The sequence below is a fragment of the Cibotium barometz genome, chromosome 7 (assembly GCF_041138505.1).
Source record: "Cibotium barometz isolate CiBa-2024 chromosome 7, ASM4113850v1, whole genome shotgun sequence".
In the NCBI taxonomy this organism is placed as follows: Eukaryota; Viridiplantae; Streptophyta; class Polypodiopsida; order Cyatheales; family Cibotiaceae; genus Cibotium; species Cibotium barometz.
In genome coordinates, this window is record NC_141052.1 from 61,881,528 (window position 1) to 61,904,441 (window position 22,914).

At 42.9% G+C, this 22,914-nt stretch overlaps 1 pseudogene; it reads left to right on the top strand.

The window, feature by feature from the left end:
• Positions 1-8,880: 8,880 nt before the first annotated feature.
• On the top strand, positions 8,881-9,496 carry LOC147637288 (photosystem I reaction center subunit III, chloroplastic pseudogene; annotated as a pseudogene).
• Positions 9,497-22,914: the final 13,418 nt, after the last annotated feature.

A 22,914-nucleotide genomic window follows, 5' to 3' on the forward strand; every position in this document is an offset into this window, starting at 1 on the left:
GTAAGAGTGGTCAAAGGGTGCACTTTTTCCCCCAAAAAGGGGAGGGGGGCAATTTTACAATTTTCGGACCTCCATAACTTCTACATACAAGCTCCGATTTGAGCGGAGATTACAGATCCGTGATCTACGCATCAAGAGCTTTCCATAGATATGTTACATGATATGGTTTTATCCACTAGATTTTAAATTCCATTTTCCCCCCAAAATTCAAATTCGAATAAAGTAGCCATTTTGAAGCTTCAAATTAGAAAACGTTTCTTCTTAAGAGAAAAGGTTTGACTCCCTTAAACTGCCAAATAAAAGGGCCCAAGAAGACTCCATTGAGTGAAGATTGATCTTCACATAGTGAAGATCAACTGTACCATCCAGCACCTTCTCTCTGACAAAGTGATAATGGACCTCTATGTGTTTGGTCCTCGCATGAAACACTGGATTCTTTGCCAACTATATACTGCTCATGTTGTCACAATGAATGACAACTTTGCCATCAATAGGCTCACATAAATCTGTCAAGAGACTCTTTAACCATATAGCCTCACAAGTAGCAATGGCTGCACCCCTGTATTTAGCCTCTATACTAGATAAAGCAACTGTAGGTTGCTTCTTGCTACTGCAACTCACCACGGCACTTCCAAGTGTAAAAGCATAACCACTAGTAGATCTCCTGTCATATGAGCTACCTGCCCAATCAGCATCTGTGTAGCCATGTATGTCCATTCTTTTACCACTCTCATAAAGTAGACCATAATGTGCAGTGGTCTTCACATATTGCATGATGCGTCTCACTGCATCCAAATGTGGTTTTCTGGGGCTCTGCATAAACTAGCTTACTAGCCCCACAGGATAACTCAAATCCGGGCGTGTGATATAGTCATGTATATGAGACTACCAACCATCTTCCTATACATAGAAGGATCATCAAGCTCATCACCATAATCAGCCCGCAACTTCACATTTTGCTCCAAAGGTGTACTCATAGGCTTACACCCTGTCATGCCATATTTTGCCAACATATCCAATGCGTATTGGCGCTGTACTAACCATGTACCTGCATGATCTTTGACCACTTCAATTCCAAGGAAGTATCTCAACTCACCAAGATCTTTCATGTCAAATAGCCCACTCAAAGCTTTCTTGACATGCATCACATCTGCACAATGATCACCTGTGATAATCAAGTCATCCACATAGATGACGAGTAAAAAAATCCCATGCTCTGTCTTCTTCACATAGAGTGAAGAATCTGCTATAGAAATCAGAAAACCAAGTGAGATAAGATATCTACTCATCTTATCACTCCAAGCACGAGGTGCTTGCTTCAGATGGCATATAATTCCTTTTTCAACCTGCATACATGAGTGGGATATCTAGGGTGTACATACCCTTCTGGCTGTGCCATGTACACTTCCTCTTGTAGATCTCCCGATATGTCAATCTGTCAACTGGATATCTGACTCTCTAGGATCTCCACAATGCATGCGGGTCACTCTGTACACCTGTAACTCTAGCATGTGGTGGCACATATCTATCCTGCCTAGCACCAGGTGTGCGTAAAACAGGTATGACAAGCTCCTCATCCAAACTCTCTGAACTAGATGACTCATAACCTGTGATTCCAATTCCTTCGACCTTCTTCTTTCCTTTGTCCATAGCACTACTCCTAGTGCTCACACTCTCATGCCTCAAACATCCTGACCATGGACGTACATTGCTACTCTCAGCTTTTGCTGCTGCTGGCCCAGACATAGTAGTAGAACTAGAACTTGCTTGTGGCAAGTTCACAGGCACATCAGCCTCAAGTGACTCAATGACTCCCTCATCTTTTGCTTTGTACCAACTAGCAAGCTCATCAAACACCACATCTTGTGAGATGACCACTTGTCTAGTTTGTGGGTTATAACATTTGTATGCCTTTCGATCATGTGCATATCCAACAAATACACATTTCTCTGCCTTAGGATCCAACTTCCTTCTTCTTTCATCAGGCACATGTACATAAGCTATGCATCCAAAAACTTTAAGATGTCCAATATCTGGCCTGTAACTTGTAAGCCGCATCTCTAGCATGCTTCCATGAATGGCTGCTGTAGGTGTTTTGTTCAGTATATACACTGCAGTAGCACATGCTTCTGCTCTGGCATGCTCTTTTCATTGAGCATCGCCCTAGCCACTTCACATATGACTCTATTCTTTCTCTCAACCACACCATTCTGCTGAGGTGTATACCTGCAAGTCAACTGTCTTCTTATTCCATTCTTCCTCAAGAAATGCTCAAAAGCCTTTGAGGTGTATTCACCACCTCCATCTGTTCTCAAACATTTAATCCAACAGCCATATTGCTTTTCTGCAAAATCTTTGAAATCCATGAACTTTTCCAACACTTCACTCTTCTCTCTCAAAAAGTATATCCACGTCATCTTGCTGAAATCATCTATAAATGTCACATAGTATAAACTGCCTTTGATAGATGGGTTTTGTGCAGGACCCCATACATCACTATGTACGATCTCAAGTGGCCTGTTACTCATATTTCCTTCTCTAGGAAACCTCAACCTTGCCTGCTTTCCAAACTGATAGGCTTCACAAACATGCATATGTCCATCATATTTGAACCTAGGCAATCCACTGATAATGCCTCTTGTTTGCATGTTCTTTAATCTCTGTATATTGACATGTCCAATCCTCTTATGCCACATATCAATGTCCTGTACCACATTCCTGCTTTTAGAGAACATGGCTGATTTTAGCTCAGGAATTCTAGCATCCAGCTTAAACAATCTGCCTTCTTTCTTCCCTTTAGCAATGACTCTACATCCATGTTTAAAATCTTCATCACCATCCCTAGCATACACCACAACAATCAATCATGCAAGAAAACCATAAGAAAGCATCATGCATGCACATAAGCTCATAAGAGTGAGTGAGAGAGAGAGAGAGAGAGAGAGAGGCAAAACTCAAATGAGACTAATGGGATTTTCCCTTTCATATTTCATAAAATGTCTAATATACAAGAGCTCTTAGTTTAGAATGGCTAGCCACCCATTTACAATTGGGGGCCTAGTCTTCCTAGCTTTACAATGGCCAGCCACCCACCATTTACAATTGGGGGCCTAGTCTTCCTAGCTTTATGTACAAATCTTTCCTATAAACGGTATTACACAAGCCGTAATCTCGGTCATCCCATGTCTCTTTTATCATTAAGCACTTTGCGTGGTTAGAAAAGATAAGTTACAATGCGCGTAGCCATGCTTGAATAGTAATGTCAACCAGAGTGGTTAACACAAGCACACAAGAAAGAGATGGATGGATGCATTTTGTTCTTTCTTCTTCACTTGTTACATACTATAAGAGAAATTAGTCTACTAAAATATACAAGGTCTATACTATGAACTTGACTATATGAGCTTGTGTTATAACTATACCATAACTCTAGTAAAACAAAGTGGCTCTCATATAAGATTGTCAAAACCACTAGAGGCATATCAACCATAATCTCACTAACCTTTATTTAAAAACAAAGTTTCTCTCATATGAGCTTGTAAACCGTTGGCGAGGCATATCGACCATAATCTCACCAACCATGTGAGTGGCATAAGTGCAGAGGTTTCACTCCTGACATCATCGAATTCCATATCCACAACACTAGTTGAGCTCAGTATCTCAATAAATTATTATTTTTCTTCCCTATAGTTGATTCACAAATAATGCTTTTGTTTCCAACTATAAGATCTCCTAAGATTTTCGTAAACACAAGCAATAAGGCTAATACTAAATAGTAGGGATAGAGGAGGCTAGCTCCACCCCCAACCATAGATGGAAAGACCACCCTAGATTCCTTGGGCTAAGGCTTCCATGGGCTATGTCGTAGACCACCCTAGATTCCTTGGGCTAAGGCTTCCATGGGCTGTCGTAGACCTAAGAACATGCCTTCCACCCACACTGATATAGGATACAAACAGATATGGTCTTCCACATAATATGCTCACCCTACGTATATAGTTGTTGACTCATAGATGGCTATAACTTATGGGGGAAATACTTTTTAATCCAAGTAATCATATCTTTTTGCAATCATATGAGTCTTCTTATCCCAAACAAGTCCCCACTAACCATGTGGTAAGTCTTAAATATGTCAAAGAATAATGGCTTAGAGGTGCTTCACCACCACTAGCAGGGACAACAAGGTTTACTTTCCTTGGCGCATGAGGATCTCTTTCTAGGATTCTTTGAGACTTCTCACTATGTAACACTACTCTACTCCCAATGTCGGAGGACTTAAAGTACTCAAGAACTTGCTTATAGTTTCTTTGCAGAGCTTGAGCAAGCTCTTTGAGTATATGTAGAGCGGTTCTCTCTACCGTGTAATATAGTGCTCATAGAGTACTACCGATCAACAAATGTGTTGAGAAACACGATGTCAATCCGAGGACTCGACCCGATTAGTGTATGAAGGCTTATCCCTTGTGGGAGAGCTCACATACACGAACCACCACTTGACGATTCAACCATTCAACACCTCAATCAATCTCTCAATCCTTTAAACCCGCTACACTAATCAAGAGAATAAGCAATGCATGGCAATCTCTTAGTCCCATTCAAACATTGATTAAATCTTAGCTTTCCCTAATGCCAGCAGATCTATAAGCATGCATCTACTAACCCACAAGCTTAAGCAAGCATAGAATGTAACATTCACGAACCCACAAGCTCATAGAGAGAGTCTTGTGGGTTCCTGAATGTAACATTCACGAACCCACAAGCTCATAGAGAGAGTCTATCTACCATGAATAACTCATTGCCAATGAAGTGGGCAAGAGCTTGCATCAATGGAGACTACACACACACACAACACACACACACACTACAAGCATGCAGCATACACAAGAGAAAGAAAAAAAAATTCAACTAATCGTAGATTAATCTACTTCAATGATGCTAAAACAGATTAAGAGAATGAAGTGGAGCTATACTCATTGGAGCTTGATGCTCATTATAGTACAATAGAGAGAGAGTTAGAGAGTTGCCATAGCTTGAGAGCTCAAGAGCTTCACTCAATAGCTATGAGAATGGCCAAAAGAACGTACTCTTTCTTTAGCTAACATCTTTTTTATAGAGATGCCACTAACCCTAACCCTAGGCCTCTTTCACACATGGGTGAACAACCCCATAAGTGAGCCTTGCTTAATACACTTAGAACTCTCATTTAGAACCCACATTGGCCTAAAACGATTTACATTACACTTCAACACAAAAATATGGAAAAATTATGTGCGTCTTTATGTTCTGTTTAAGGCTGAAAATTAGATGCTACTTTTGTCTACTTTTTTGTCTTTCAATTTGTCATAATCGGATGTAGTGTGAAGTGTCTTTTGAAATCTGGATGGAAGTTAGAAATGTCATGCAAAGTAGTAGTGGTTATCCGCAATAGAAGAAGGGGGATTTTTCATTCGTAGATATGGAGATTTATGTAATCAGATAGTTGACAGTTATTTTGACAATGAAGATGCAGTGTGTTTTGTCAATCTGGTTTTGACACTAGTGTTGTCATTTAGTTTGTCAGTTTGTTTGCCAAAAAGTCTGAATTTCCCTTGAAGTTTGTGAAAGATGTGATAAGCAGTAAACACTTGGCGATCACGGTGTTTGTGATGAATTTCATGCACGGGCTTACATTCTTCTGTTAATGGTGAGTGCTGGAAGATGAAGAGATTCATGCAAGCAATGGTTAGAAATTTTTTCATTCATGCATTAATAGCGGCGGGGGTTTGAGTTTGCTCTGGAGGATTCAGGGGAATCATCTCATTTCTATTTTACAAGGTCAAGAGCAAGGCGTTTGGGTTTGCAGCATCAGGGAGATGACCAACATCAACGATGGTCGCATGAAGGTGATGACAGTGGAATGTCAACAGATAGTTCTGTTCAGAGAATGCGGTGGTTAATTCAGAGGCAGCAACTCCAGGATTAGCAGGAGGATTTCCACATATATCAGCAACAACAGTAATACAACAGGCATTATTGCCTCGAAGACGGTTGCAATTCAATCCGTTTTACTGAATATAACAGGTAGGTACCCCCAAATAGACCTTTTAACATGGCAGCACAGCGGCTAGAGCAGATTTGCGCGTCAAATTCGAAAGCTTTTTAGGAAAGTCAAAAGAAGACCCTGATTGTCACGTAGCTCAATTTGAGACTTGATGGCAGGCTAGAGGATTTGCCGGAGTATATGATGCGCAAGTCAAAATGCGCCAGTTTGAGGCAACATTTGAGGGGAAAGCTGTGCAATGGTTTAGCAATTTTGTGCCAGGACATTTTGCAGATTATGATGCATTGAGGATTGCATTTTTGAATCGGTTTCGGGTGGAAAAGACCGCCAATGATGTGTTGACAAAACTTAAAGCAGTAAAGAAAAAGAGGATGTTTGTGGAAGATTATACACAGAGGTTCAATTGGTATGTGAGAAGGCTCACTCCTCAAGAAAGGCCCACTGATGAGATGCTGGCAGCATATTATGTTAAAGGCCTCGGAAAGGAGTTGCGGAATGCAGTAGCTGGTGTTGATGTTGCGGGAGGAATGAATGAACTCATAAATACTGCAACTCGAGCGGAGAAAAGGTTTGGTTTATCAGGTTTGAGCTCTGGAAAAAGACATTCAAAGAGGAAGAAGAAGAAGGAGAAAAAGAGGAGGAAGTCAAGTGATGACAGTACGGATGAGGATTTAGAGTCAGAATCGGATACGGATTCTGATACGGATTCAAGTTCAGGTAGAAATGATGATTCTAGTAGTGATTCAGAGTCAGAGGATGAGGAGCACAAGAAGAAGAAACAAAAGAGGAAGTCAAGTAAGAAGTCAAGGGAAAATACTAAGGAGGTGTCAGTTGAGAAGGCTGTGGAAAAGAAGTTGAAAGAGATGGGATTTCAAAAGGAGTCAGAAAAGAAGATAGAGCACTGTGACATTTGTGTCAAAGATGGTCACAAAACAACGGATTGCTGGTATAATCCTAGCTTTAGGGGGGTAATTCCTGAGAGAATACAACAAAAGATGCAAAAAAAAACGACACAATCTCATGGCATTTTTTCGAAAACTTCGGATTAGCAGAGATCATTTGGAAATCAAGGATGGCAGAGGCCACAGCAGCCCTATCCAAATTGGAGACCATCAAGGAGACCACCATTTAGAGGAAATTTTAATCAAGGAGGAAGATCAAGATTTGGTGGATGGCAAAATTTTCGGCCATCATGGGGAAGAAATTGGAATCAACAACAAGGATGGTCACAACAGCAAAATTGGCAGCCGCCACCGAATTGGAATCAGCAAGGCTGGAATCAATACAATTGGACTCCGCAGGGGTGGAATCAACCAAGACCTCCTCAACAACTACCTCAGTTACCTGCGCCACCTGTGCAGCAGCAGCAGAGCAGGCAGAAGTGAATAAACCTCCTCAGAGTAATATGGTGAATGTGGATGTTTGTTACCTGCGCCACCTATGCAGCAGCAGCAGCAGCAGCAAGCGGAAGTGAATAAACCTCCTCAGAGTAATATGGTGAATGTGGATGTTTATTTGGAAGCAAGAGCAAGTGGAGTAATGGTGGAATGTGGAATAACATGTGACTGTTCGGAGTGTGTTGTACAGGATTCGGAAGTTTTGGCAGTTACACGTTCCAAAGCAAAGTCTCTACACATATTTGAATTGTCATAGTGAACAAGCCTCACAGGAGCAGTCCCTGGAGCAGGAGGTTGAGCTCCAAGTATATATCGTGCTTGCTCTTGTGCCATCGGTGGCTTGCGTTCAAAGTTAGTATACTGTTAATGCATTTGTGGAGCCACTGCACCCCTTTGCTGCTCACGCTCCTGTCTCATTCTTGCAATGCGAGTACATTCCTATGTGGTGTGGGTATAATTCCAAGCACAGGCCTGGCACCACTTCTTTGTGGGTTGGTTTGTGACTAGAGGAGAAAAGGTATTACATTCTTTGGTTTTATGGTTACCGCCACATGCTCCACAAAGATGAGGAGCTGTAATACGTAGTACACTCCTCATTCGTTGCTGCTGTTGTTGTGGCTGCATGGGTGGGCGATAGGTTTATCCCAATCTCCTTAGTACTAGATTAGCTATTTGGTCTGGATTTGCTAGTGGGCTAGACCTTGAACTTTGGTCATCACCCCACTGATCTCTAGGTTGCACCTCAGGGGTGCCAGTACCATCTTGGAATTTGAAGTTATCTGTGAAATCCATAGCATCATGGCAACACTCATTGAAATTTGTATGCTTCTTTGGTCACATCACCCCACTGATCTCTAGGTTGCACCTCAGGGGGGCCAGTACCATCTTGGAATTTGAAGTTATCTGTGAAATCCATAGCATCATGGCAACACTCATTGAAATTTGTATGCTTCTTTGCATAGAGATGTGTGTGCAGTGTTGAATTTTTGAGTCCTTTTAAGAAGAGAGAAATTAATCAACTCTGGGTGGGCTTCTCATCTTCTGGGCAATGATTAATGTACTGCTTCATCCTATTTACACAGTCTCTAACACTCTCAGTCTCGCCTTGCTTGAAAGAGTAGATGTTTGCTACTATTGTTGGGTTTTACCGTTCCGTTACATACCCACGGGGAGTGCCAGTGATCACACGGGGCACTTTTTACTCCGGCAGCTAGAGGTTTTTTCCCCCGGACCCATGGGGCCTACGTGACCTCATGTTCATTCAGTTATTATCTAGCTATGTCAAGTTATGGCACTTTGTGCTTAGCTAGAGTTGTGCTTAGTTAGGGATGTGCTTAGATAGCACTATTTTATCCCCTTTGGGATTTGGGCCTTATAGTCCTGTATTTTTTCATTCTACAGGAAGCATCGTAGCATTGCTCTCACCTGTATGTATCATCTTGATTTGGTATCAGAGCAGGTCTGCACAGAACAGCTAGCACGATCCCTCCCTCCCCGCCCTCGCCGACGTCGCTGGCTTTACCCTGCAAGGACTCCAAGGCCTTCGCCAAACGTGAGGAGAAGGAGATCAAGAAGCTCGCCAAACGGCTCGAGAAGTACGCCCCTGATAGCGCCCCCGCCTTAGCTATCAACGCTACCATCGAGAAGACCAATCGCCGCTTCGATTTCTATGGCAAGCAGGGTCTGCTGTGCGGAACCGACAGGCTGCCGCATTTGATTGTGGATGGGGACCAAGCCAATCTGGGCGAATTTGTGTATCCGGGCATTTTGTTTCTCTACATTGCAGGATGGATCGGGTGGGTTGGAAGGAGCTATCTGATCGAGATCAAGGCCACAGCCAAGAAGCCCACTGAGAAAGAGATCATCATTGATGTTCCTCTTGCAACAAGGCCATCTGGAAGATACCTGGCAAGAGTTATAGCCACCCTAGGGCCATGCATTGGCTGTCCAATCAGCTTTCCCAAGAGAGATTCAGGCAGCAGAGGCCTGCCTTATAGGCGGCCAGACCAACATTTATCTTGTTGATCCACACTGAGTGAATCTCAGTTCTGTGGTGGATAAACAAGGGGCTTTTCATTCCTTTATGCTCAAGAACATTGTGTGAAGTATCAGATACAAGCTTGGACAAAAATACTCAGTTTTTGAGTTGATTACACAGGGATTTATGCACAGAAATAATGCAGGCCTGAATTTAAATATTCAGATTTATGTGCTTTGAGAACTCTCAGTGGTGAATGCACTTATAGTTGACTTCACTGTCATAAGTGGGAGATTGCAGGCACTGTCAGATACTACAGTGAGACATTTGATGCATTGATTATGCTGCAGCAGAAAATCAGAATTATTGATCCCGTAAGTGTCACATAAAGTGACCTTCTTTCTTGGGTATTCTTTTATTTTGCTGCAGGTACACTTGTTGTGAGACACACATACTGTGTGTTACTGTCTTTTTGATTGCATATAATGGCACAGAATCAGAATGATGTGCTACAGATTGTGTCCAAGGAGGACAGGCTTGATGGCACCAATTTTTCGATGTGGTCCTTCATGATGAAGAACATCTTGGTGGCCAAAGGTCTTTGGGAGTATGTCAATGGTGACGAGATTAGGCCTCTTACAGTTGCACCTGCCACTCCACCTCAGGGGGGTAGGCAACAGCAACTGGCACCACCTCCACCTCCTCCTAGGACGGATGATCAGAAGAGGTGGGATAAGAGAGATGCACAGGCTATGTCTCTTATCTCTCTTTCAGTGCAGAGACAGATTATTCCACATATTCGCTCTTGCACAGATGCTAGAGCAGCCTGGCTAACCTTGGAGAGGTTATACGCAGCCAGGAATGAAGCTAAAGTTTCTTTCTTAAAGAGAGAGCTGGATCATCTTGAGATGAAGGAAGGTGATGCTATGCAAACACATTTGAATAGGATACAAGATTTGAGAGAGCAGCTGATCAACATTGATGAGATCATACCAGAGTCTCAGCTTGTTCAGACAGCTTTGAGATCTTTGCCACCGTCTTACTTGGGTTTCCATACTTCGTTGAACTTGTCTTTGAGGAATGCACCACAACCACTCACATACCAGGAGCTGGTTTCTTTATTGTTGCAGGAGGAGCAGGTTAGGAAGAACAAGGATATGAGGACGGGTGCTGCAGAAGATGCTTTCTATGCTAGATCTAAAGGGAAAGGCAAGTTTCAGCCTAAACCCCATCCTGTACCAAAACCACATGGCAGTGTTAGTGCAACTACTTCTTCAGGCGTGAAGAAGGATGGTGACAAGCCTAAGAAGAAAGGGCGTTGTCACTATTGCAAAAAGCCAGGGCATTTCATTACAGAGTGTCCTAAGAGGATTGCACGAGAAAGGCAAAGGGAGAAAGGTCTAGTTGCCGATGCTTCTATTGCAGGTACTACAGAAGAGAATGCTGATTTTGTTGAAGAGCAGGATTGGTGTTTTTATACATGCAGTTATGATGCTTCCCATGCACTACATGTTGGTGAGTCTGATAATGCTTGGTACTTTGATAGTGGTGCTTCAAAGCACATTACAGCCAGGCGTGATTTCTTTGCATCCATGATACCTCCTTCTGTCAAAAAGACTGTGGCATGTGCAAATGGTGCCACCTATCCAGTGAAAGGTGTGGGTAAGATTATACTTACAGCCATAGATGGCTCCACTGTATGCCTCACGGATTCCTTGTTTGTACCAGGAATCAAAAAGAATCTGTTATCAGTATCTTCCATGGCGAAGAGTGGACTTATTGTTGCTTTCGAGGGAGATCAGTGTGTTGTAAGAAGCCCGCATGGCTGTCTTTTGATGACAGGTACTTTGACGCGTGGCCTGTATCAGTTGGATACACGAGAGCCTGTTGATCAGGCTGTTTTTTTGGCCACCACTCTTACTCCTGCACAGTCCACTGCAGAGTTATGGCATGCTCGTCTGGGGCATGTCAATTTTGGAAGTTTGATGCTTATGCACAGGCACAGCATGGTGGAGGACTTGCCTCCTATGCAGAAGCCACCACCACATGTTTGTGAGGGCTGTATTTTGGGGAAGATGCACAGATTTTCTTTTGCCAGGTCGTCCTTTCGAGCCACACAGAAGTTACAGGTTGTACACAGTGACGTTTGTGGACCCATGAATGTTAAATCATTGGGGGGTCACTTCTATTTTGTCACTTTTATTGATGACTTTTCCAGGTTCACATGGATATTTGCTTTGACCAGGAAGTCACAAGTGTATGATGCATTTATGGCTTGGATAGCCATGGCTGAAAATCAGTCCTCATGTAAGTTGCAGTCTCTCAGATCTGACCGAGGGGGGGAATACATGTCAAAGATCTTAAATACTGTTTTGCAGGAGAGAGGGATCTCTCATCAGTACACATGCCCTTACACACCTCAGCAGAATGGTTTGGCTGAGATTAAGAATCGGTCACATCTTGAGATGGCCAGGTGCATGCTCAAGGCTAAAAAGATGCCGAATGTCCTATGGATGGAGGCAATCATGGCAGCATGCCATATTTTGAACAGGTGTCCTACAAAGGCACTGAAGAAGGTTACACCTTTTGAGACGTGGTATGGCAGGAGACCTTCTGTAGCACATCTTCGTACTTTTGGTTGTATTGCTTATGCTCATGTGCCAAAGGAGATCAGAAGAAAGCTTGATGACAAGGCAGTCAAATGCATTTTTGTTGGCTACAGTAAGGAGAGCAAGGGCTATAGGCTCTATAATCCTGTCAGTAAGAAAATTTTGACTAGCAGGGATGTGATTTTCGACGAAAAATCAGAACTTTCCTTGGCTGGTTATGAGTCTTATCAGGCTCCTCCTGACATATTTGAGAGGCTTTTGCCTATTCCTATGGATGATACAGTTGGTGTTCCTGTTGTTGGTGGTAATGCACAGCCAGTAGCACCTCCTGTAGCTGCTGGAAATCAGCCTATGGCAGATTTGGATATGCAACATGAAGTACAGCAAGAATTGGATGGCATACAGGAAGCGAGGCAGTTACCCAGGTGGTATACTACTACTATGAGGGACAGCCATTTGGATGCTCCAGTTGTTGGCCGTACACGTGCAGATGCTAGGTTGCATGAGCAGGGTCATCTTTTGGATTATGTTATGGAGGTATGCGCAGATGAAGAGCAGCCAGACTCATTTGATGATGCAAATGCTTATGAGCATTGGCGGACAGCCATGCAGGAGGAGATGCACTCCATACAGAGCAATCATACATGGGATCTTGTAGACTTGCCTACAGGGAAGAAGGCCATTGGGACCAAATGGGTTTATAAGGTTAAACGTAAAGCAGATGGTTCCATTGACAGGTACAAAGCCCGGCTTGTTGCAAAGGGCTATGCACAGAAGAAGGGGATTGACTATGATGAGACATTTGCCCCCACTTCCCGCATGACTACAGTTAGATCTGTGATTGCTATGGCCGCCCATTATCAGTGGACAGTATTTCAGCTTGATATCAAAACTGCATTTTTGAATGGGGATCTACAGGAAGAAGTTTATGTAAATCAGCCCATTGGTTTTGCAGTACCTGGCAGTGAACGTAAAGTTTGCAGGTTGAAAAGAGCACTATATGGGCTGAAACAGGCTCCGCGGGCATGGTATGCCAAGATAGATGCTTATTTGCTGAGCCAGGGTTATGTCAACTGTCCATCTGAGTCCACCCTCTATGTTAAGCAGGACGGGGGGGATTTGATTATCATCATACTTTATGTTGATGATTTACTGCTGACTGGCACTAGTGATGTCAAAATTGCAGATTTCAAGGCTGATTTGAAGAAGACATTCGACATGTCAGACTTGGGGCCACTGCATTATTATTTGGGTATCCAGTTCATACAGGATGAGAAAGGTATTGGGCTCGTACAGTCGAAGTATGTGGGCAAACTTCTTGAGAGGTTCCGTCTACAAGACTGTAAGCCTATTAGTACTCCTATGGAGACAGGGCTTAAGTTGTCACTGCATGATAGCAGTGAACCTTTTGATGTGAGTACCTATGCTCAGGCTGTTGGATGCCTTATTTACTTGTGTAACACTAGGCCAGACATCCAGTATGCAGTGTCACAGTTGAGCAGATTCATGCACAGTCCTCGTGCTTCACATTGGCAGGCAGTGAAACGGGTCTTCCGTTATTTGCAGGGCTCACGGCACCTTGGGTTGCTTTATCCCAAGGGGGGTGATTTTCAGCTGCATGCCTACTGTGATTCGGACTGGGCAGGTGATTTTGACACCAGACAGAGTACCAGTGGTAACTGTTTCTTCCTTGGTTCTTGCTGTATATCATGGTTGAGCAAGAAGCAGTCCACGGTAGCGACCAGTTCATGTGAGGCTGAGTACAAGGCAGCCTTCACGGCAGTTGTAGAGTGTGTATGGCTCAGAAGACTCATGGCTGATTTGTCTTCTTCTGTTGATGAGCCCACTCCCATCTTTTCAGATAGTCAAAGTTCTATTGCTTTGGCTAAGAACCCAGTGTTTCATGCACGGACGAAACATATTGAGGTTCACTATCACTTTGTACGGGAGCGGTTACATGCAGGGGATGTCAGTCTGATCTACTGTCCTACTGATCAGAATGTCGCAGATATCTTCACCAAAGCACTTTCCAGGGAGAAGTTTGAGGCCTTTCGACATGCCTTAAACCTATTTACTTTTGGTGATTGATGCTTACTTGTACAGTGATCACATATCACTCCAGGGGGGTTTGTTGGGTTTTACCGTTCCGTTACATACCCACGGGGAGTGCCAGTGATCACACGGGGCACTTTTTACTCCGGCAGCTGGAGGTTTTTTCCCCCGGACCCATGGGGCCTACGTGACCTCATGTTCATTCAGTTATTATCTAGCTATGTCAAGTTATGGCACTTTGTGCTTAGCTAGAGTTGTGCTTAGTTAGGGATGTGCTTAGATAGCACTATTTTATCCCCTTTGGGATTTGGGCCTTATAGTCCTGTATTTTTTCATTCTACAGGAAGCATCGTAGCATTGCTCTCACCTGTATGTATCATCTTGAACTATGTCATGCTGAATCCCCATCAAGGAAAAAGCAGCGATGAATCTCTCTTCCAAAACTTGTAAAAGAAGATGTGTCTAAAGCCTCTAGTGCTTGAAACCAAGCAAGGGCCTTTCCCTCAACATCGAGCCCAAATCCTTCAATTTGTGTATGCTTGTCACGTATCCTTCAACATTGAACTCACGTAGGGGAGGAGCAACAGTTTCTCCAAGAAAGGCTGTCCCTCCTGGTTTAGCTGTATTAGTTGAGAACACTTCCATGAATAATGGTTGTCCTCTCCACTTGAGCTCACAAATCTCCTTCCAATCTAAGGTTCATTGGCCCATTTATCAAATGATTCGGTTCTTGTATCCTGCAAGCTTCTCGACTACCACCGCAAATGCTAGAGGAAGATCTAGCTCTGGCAATCTAGTTGTGGCATAATATCCTTCTAAAGAGTCCTTATAGACCTCTTGAAGTGGGTCATCTTGAAAGACCTTTGTCACTGAAATTTGTCGTACAAACTCCCATTGGTTCTCATCCCCCTGATCCATTTTGCTCTTGCCTTTCCTGTCCCTTTCCAAATTTAGATCTACAAAAAGTAAATCATTTATGGATGGCTTTGAGGATTGGGCATTGGATGGTCCAGGCATGTCGGGCTCAATGAGTCAATCATCTCTAGACTCCCTTGCTCTGGAAGGCTTTGATAAGTCTAAGAACTCACTCTTAGAGAGCTCCCCTAATTTATCTACATTCTTTGGATGATAGGTGACTTCGTAGTAGCGAACACCATCTCCACCCATGTACATGTTACCCTGGTCATTGACTAGAGGTGCTTTATCAAGCTCTGAGAAAAAGTCTACGATCTTAACGAGATACCATGTGAATCCCTAAAGATCTCAGCTCCTTGAGCATTCGTGTAGACATATTGAAGTCTTACATTGAGTGGTAACCCCATGGTGTCGGCTTCAAATGGGTTAAAAGATCTTGTGGGTGTCCTGTTTGGGGCTAAGGGATGACTATTTGATTGCCCTAGATTGTCCATAGACAATGAGCTAGTTGTCTTGGAAAGGGTATCAGATTGGGATTCGGAAAAGGTTTCAGCAATATCTACCAAATTTCCTACTGATTGGGTCCCACTTTCCTGTGTAGGTACTCTAGAAGGTGCCCTAGACCCTATGGCAGTGTCTATATGACGACGTCCCAACTGCAAGTGCATAAGGTCAAATTTTAAGGTTTTTTTTCAAAAAAATCCAAAAATTTTCAAGTTGGCTCAAACTTTGCCTGAACCCATTTTGAACCCCCTCGAACACATTAGGCCAAAAAAATAGCGTATTTTTCAGGATCGAAAATCGCCTAAAATTTACCAGTTTCCCATATACTGACTCCCTATGGGAAAATAGTTTTGGGACCAAAATTTCGGACGATGGGTGTTTTCTAACTCCTCTCAAAAAGTTAGATAACCTCCCAATTTTTTGCGGCAGAAAATGAAAAATTTTCCAGACACTCTTTTTTTTTGCACCCCTTTACTCGGTGTGGTGGCGGTCTTTATGGTGCGGTGTGTGGGTCTCTCTGCGTGGTGTGTGGGTCTGTCTGCGTGGTGCACTGTTCACGCCACACAACCACTTTCTTTTATTATTATTTTTTTTCTTTTTTGAAGTACGTGTGTAGTGAACTCAATGCGTGTGCAACTGTGAGATTTGCAGCAGAGCGAATTCAATGCATTGTTAAGATTCTAGGAATGGGATTGGTCATGGTGAAGGACATAGATTAAGCAACATAATTAAGGTGGATTAAACCACACTAAAAACTCCATGACTAGAGAGAGAGAGATTGCACACTCAACACTATTCCCTTGTATTGCATATCACAATGAACCATACAATGATATAGGCTCTCTAGCCTTATCCCACTTTACATGTCATCATCCATGTGGCAACTCCTTTTCCACTTCTTTTGGTCAACACTCACACACCATACAATATTACATGTGGCATTCCATCTCACCACAATATCTTACACTTCTAGAGTGCTTTCCCACATACACACATACACACAATATCTTGCACCTCTAGGGTGCTTTCCCACATACACACAACACCGCGATTATATCTCTCAACACCCCCTCTTAATCGAGGTGTTCACAACTCACCTATCATCCATCATCCATACAATGTAGCATTGCACAACCGCAATCGCTATCTCTCAACACTCCCCCTCAATGATACATTGGAGTGTCAAACATGTGTGCCCGTGTCTACCATCTTAGACACCTAGTCCATTTTGAGCCGACTCATCGCTCACAGCGGAACCACTGAGTCCGATTTGAACATGGAAGTTCGGGTGGGAACCAACCCATGCGCATGCACCTCACACGTGCATCGCTCATGCACACATCACAACAACCATTTCGAGCTTCTAGGTGAGCTCGGGCAGGGCGACCCTTATACCAATGGGTGAATACAAAAAATTTCTCGTTTTGAGCACGCAGACTCAGGCACGGTTGCCCTCATATACATGGGTGAAAACAAATACAATTTTTATCTCCATTTTGGTCGCAACCGGGCAGGGGACCCGCATATGAAAGTTATCCACGACTTCACATTGGTAGACCAATATTTTGCCCAATTATTTAGGGCACTTACAACCTTGTGTGTGTGAAAATCTCTTTGATAAAGATTATGAAAACAATGTATGTGAACATATTCTTGTTTGGGATTGTGTGTGTGAAACCATCCTCATCGATTTAAATGAGAGATATTTAAATCGTTCTTTTTTTTTTTTTTTTTTAGAAAGGTTGTGGTGGATAATAATAAAATAATTTTGATGTCTGCGCCCTCTTTAAACCTGCACATGCTGCAGGTTGCCCTGTTTACTACGAGACAAGGCTGCCAGCGCACGGAACCTTCTCTCTCTCCTCACGACTGCTTCTGCACAGCGCCGTTGCTCCTTTTGCTTCCATGGCGACCTCCTGCTTCTGCCGCCTTGCTGAGCTTCATCTTCTCACCTCATGCTGCCTTCTGTTACCCATTTTCTCCTGCTTCGTCGCATTCTGTCTTGCCGACGCATCTTCATCTACCAGTTTCCACTGGCTTCACTGCCTACTTCCTCTACGGCTTCCACCAACTTCCTTCGCCAACACTGCCTTCTGCGCTTCACTTTGTTGTTCGTCGCTGCTTTTCTCTCCAACTAGCTGCTGTGTGGTGGTTGTCTCGCGGCTGTGCTGCTGTTTCGCTTCAGCTCTCTTCGTCTGTTTCTGCTCACCGAAATCTGTGCAAAATCTTCTTTGACCTTTAATAGGCCCTTTGGCTCCACAATGTGCATGGGCTCTCTCCCACTTCACGCGTCTGTGAGAGCATTATTCTACGTCTCCTCCTCTAAGGGCGGCTGTAATTTCTGTGAGCGCTATCTGTCTGATGCAGTCAAAGTTATCTAGCTGTGTTGACATGATGTCTGCACTCGTATAGGACTATTCCTATTCTTCTTCGCTGAACTCCATCTGCGTAGTCACCTGCTGATGTCTTGCTAAGCTGAACCTTGCTGTGCGACTTGTCTCTACCTCTTCTTTGCCTCTTGAACCCCTTGCATGAGGTTCACATTGACCACTAACATGGCCATAATGAGCTCCTAATTGAGCTCCACAATGTATGCTATTTTGCATACTCCTTCAAGGGTTCTTTCTTTGAGTTTCTCCCTATGAGAAACCAGAGGTGCATTCACATGTGAAAGTTTCCACTACTTCCACCACTCACTCATTTTCTATGAGCAAACACATGTGCATCCTCCTCTTGATGCACATACATGGACTCCATCTTGAGTCTCAAACCTTGCTTGCTTCAGCCAAGCAAACACATCCACCTTAAAACATGCTCTTTGCCTAAATGCAAGAGCCATGGGATCCACATATCCCAACAACCAGCAACCCTTCAACATTGAGCATTTTTCCATGCTCAAAACCAAAAACTTGAGGCAAAACTTTACAAAACCAACCTTCTTGAGGCATAATCAGCAGCAATTTTCTCTTGGCAGCTTCTCCTTGATGATGATGAAGGCTCCATAGCCTTCATAATGCTGAAATCTCCATTTTCAGCTTCCTTGATGATGAGCGAACTCTCCATGTTGCAAAACTCCATTTGCAACTCTCTTGGGCAGCTTCTATGCAACTTCCTTGTTGCAAATCTCCTCTCAAATCCTCACAAATGCAAATCTCCTCTCAAATTCTCATCACAAATGCAAATCCAAATGATAATATGAGTGTGCATAATTTTTTTTCATAATAAACTGAAAATAATGCTTAATCAAACAAACACACAAACAAGCTAATATACATAATAATCACCCATGACCAAGAGCCCATTTGGCTCTGATACCATGTTAAGATTCTAGGAATGGGATTGGTCATGGTGAAGGACATAGATTAAGCAACATAATTAAGGTGGTTTAATCCACCTTAATCTTATGCTTAATCTATGTCCTTCACCATGACCAATCCCATTTCTAGAATCTTAACATGCATGTGCAGGGAACTCAATGCCTGTGCAGCTGTGAGATTTGCAGACAGCAAATTTGAAATGTTTAATCTTCATGTGTGTGTACAGATTTCAGTTTCTCTACAGGTGTAGGTTTAATAGAGAACTAAAATGCACAAAATTAAAGATGTAAAAAACTAAACTAAGCTAAGAACAGAAAATAAAACGAACATGCAAAAAATTGAAACATCAAAAATTATCCTCAAAAAACAGAATGACAGAAATGCAAATTAGGCCTCTGTCTTTCGGACACAAATTGAAATTGGCAGGTTTAGCGCCTACCTCCAATCCTTCCCGTGTGTTGAATCCTTATCTTGACCTCAAGGGAGAGGCGTAGCTAGCCAATCGCACTCAAATTGCAAGACAATAAAGAGAATTTAACAACAGGTTAGTCTTAAATAAGTACCAAAATTAGTCCCAAAGCCTGCTCTCCTATCCAATGGTTTTGCAACCGATTGGAGCTTAACAAGGAGTGGTAGTATGTGTATGGTGCTCAACTAATGTAGGCACACGTTCCCCGACACAGCGGCGCCATTGTAGAGCGGTTCTCTTTACCGTGCAATATAGTGCTCATAGAGAGTACTACCGATCAACAAATGTGTTGAGAAACACGATGTCAATCCGCCGAGGACTCGACCCGATTAGTGCATGAAGGCTTATCCCTTGAGGGAGAGCTCACAGGTTAAATCAAGAGAACAAGCAATGCATGGCAATCTCTTAATCCCATTCAAACATTGATTAAATCTTAGCTTTCCCTAATGCCAGCAGATCTATAAGCGTGCATCTACTAACCCACAAGCTTAAGCAAGCATAGAATGTAACATTCACAAACCCACAAGCTCATAGAGAGAGTCTATCCATGAATAACTCATTGCCAATGAAGTGGGCAAGAGCTTGCATCAATGGAGACTACACACACACACACTACAAGCATGGAGCATACACTAGAGAAAGAAAGAAGCATTCAACTAATCATAGATTAGTTGAATGCTACACACACACACACTACAAGCATGCAGCATACACTAGAGAAAGAAAGAAGCATTCAACTAATCATAGATTTATCTACTTCAATGATGCTAAAACAGATTAAGAGAATGAAGTGGAACTATATTCATTGGAGCTTGATGCTCATTAGAGTACAATAGAGAGAGAGTTAGAGAGTTGCCATAGCTTGAGAGCTCAAGAGCTTCACTCAATAGCTTATGAGAATGGCCAAAAAACGTACTCTTTCTTTAGCTAACATCTCTTTTATAGAGATGCCACTAACCCTAACCCTAGGCCTTTTTCACACATGGGCGCGGACAACCCCATAAGTGAGCCTTGCTTAATACACTTAACTCTCATTTAGAACCCACATTGGCCTAAAACGATTTACATTGCACTTCGGCACAAAATATATGGAAAAATTATGTGCGTCTTTATGTTCCCATGGCTACAATACCGCTCTCTTGCATTAATTGCTTCCGGCCTCCTTCCATAATCCGTGTTCCCATGAGTGTTCCCGTGGAATAGTATAGAGTATTTTTCTTTTCCTTGACTTTGTTAAGATTGTGTCAAGTGGCTTGGTAAAGCTTGGCTTGTTTGGCATTGGTGGGCTCCATATCACCTTTATTATCACCACTCTCTCTTGGCTTAATGGGTGATCTTTTTTAGGTCAGTTTCCCATTGTTTGAAGTTTTTCTTGTGTGTAACATAAAGAAATGTGAGGAAGAGGGAGAGTTTGAGTTCCTTACAAAGAAAAAACACACAAGAGAGAGAAAGACATAAGAGGAAGATGGATGGGAAGATGGATGCTTGAATTTTCTTCTATTTTCTTCTCTTCTCTACACCCACCATAAATGAAAAATTACTCTCCTACTATAGCATATTATACTTGGTCTCTATAGTGTGAACCTGGATATATAAGCTAGCACTAACTATGACATACTCTAGTAATCCAAATGTGGCTATTGTCATATAACCTCTCATCCACTGGCAATGTATCAACCATAATCTCACCAACCATGCTAGTGGCATAAGTGCGGAAGCTATCAACTACCTAAGTGGGTCATCAATATTCACAACATTAATTGAGCTCAATATATTTGAACACTTTCTGTAAGATCTCTGTCCCCACCGCGCAACGGATTTGGGGTGCTAGCAGCGGAAGTAGCACATCTTGCATGGGACAGGGTCCCACACTCGGGGCCTCGCCCACCACGGATATCTGGACATGTGACTAATTCCTCGCTTCTTCCAAAACCGAACTCGAAAAAACTTCTCTTGCACAGAAAGCACAGGCGATTCCTCTAGGATACAATTTTACTCTAACATAGTCAGGATCTAACCAAACTGATCCGACTGCACCTATAAAGATACTCGGCCAGATCAAGGAAGAAACTTGCACTTGGATCATAGAGATCAACGCTTTTTTCCCCATCAAGAGGCACAACCGTTGATTCCTATCCATAGAACAATTACTATCCGAGATTTACTTCATCTATTGTAATAACAGAAAGGAGTCTCATTTTACGGATCCATCAGTCCAGCCTAATCCCATCTAGTCCCATGGGTTAGCCAACCGCCCCCAACCACCACTGTAGTGATGGGATCCAATTTAGAAGTTGGTTAGGTTTTGTCCCGGGTACCAGGAAAAAGAGTTCCCATGCCCCCTAGCCGGATATTCATGCAAATTTAACACCAGTCATGCCACTTACACACCCAATATGAAATTGCTTTTTTCACAGATTCAACTATCTTTAAAACAATTATTTGATGAAACCATAGTATCACTGATCATAATCCTCCAAAATATCTGATTGAATCTTAATTTCCAATCATTCCTTCATCGAAGTATCTATGGCATTATTGGCAAAACCAGAATGCTCACCACCTGTCCACTCAGGGGCCTTTTCAATAGTTCCTATCTCATAGTACCCGGCAATATAATCACTTATAAAAATCAAGATGGAATCTCCGTTGAAGATCAGCAAGATCAACCAACAGATCCATGTACAAGAGCCATGGACTCATCCATTGAGGACCAGCAAGGTCAGTCAACGAGATCCATGCTCGGTTTTAGAAAACAACTCTTACTGAGGACCAGCAAGGTCAGTCAACCAGATCCATGCCCGGTTTCAAAAAATAACACTTACTCCTTGTTCCAATATCTTCCACGACACACGTGTGGGTATCTTCGGCGACCCAGAGCCCGAGCATCGTATGGTCAGCACCCTCTAGGATCCTTTGCAGGTCACCTAGTGCTTCACTCATAGGCCGCTTCCTTGGTCCCTCATCCCCCGTACCAGAAGCTCACCATTTAAATCGAACCGAGCATGGTCAAGACCTCAGCCCGATGCGAGACGTCCTCCGTTGACTCTCCGCCGTCAGCTGTTGCAACTTTATCAATTAGGTCTCCACGACCTTAATTACAAGACGGTCAAAATGCTTCCCCAGCATCCTTGACATAAAACAGTCATTTACAAACAGTTCACAGATACAGTTTCTATAATGAACTCTTGTCTTTCCACATTATCCCTCATCAGTCCATATTACTTATTCCACATTCCATTCATATGTGTACTCATTCTCATCCAATCACATCATTTTCCATCTCATCACATCAGATTCATTCACATCACATATCATTTATTCACATCCCAATTCACATGTCATCACATCTCATCCATTCACTCATATCGATGTCACATCATTTCACATACACATTCGCATTCATTATTCCACATACACATCCACATTCGTACATCCACTTCCACATCCGCATTTATACATACATATCCATATCCGCATTCATACATATCCATATCCACATCCACATTCATACATCCATATCCACATCCACATCCATACATCCATATCCACATCCACATCCATACATCCATTTCCACATCCACATCCACATCCATACATCCATTTTCACATCCACACTTGTACATCCACATC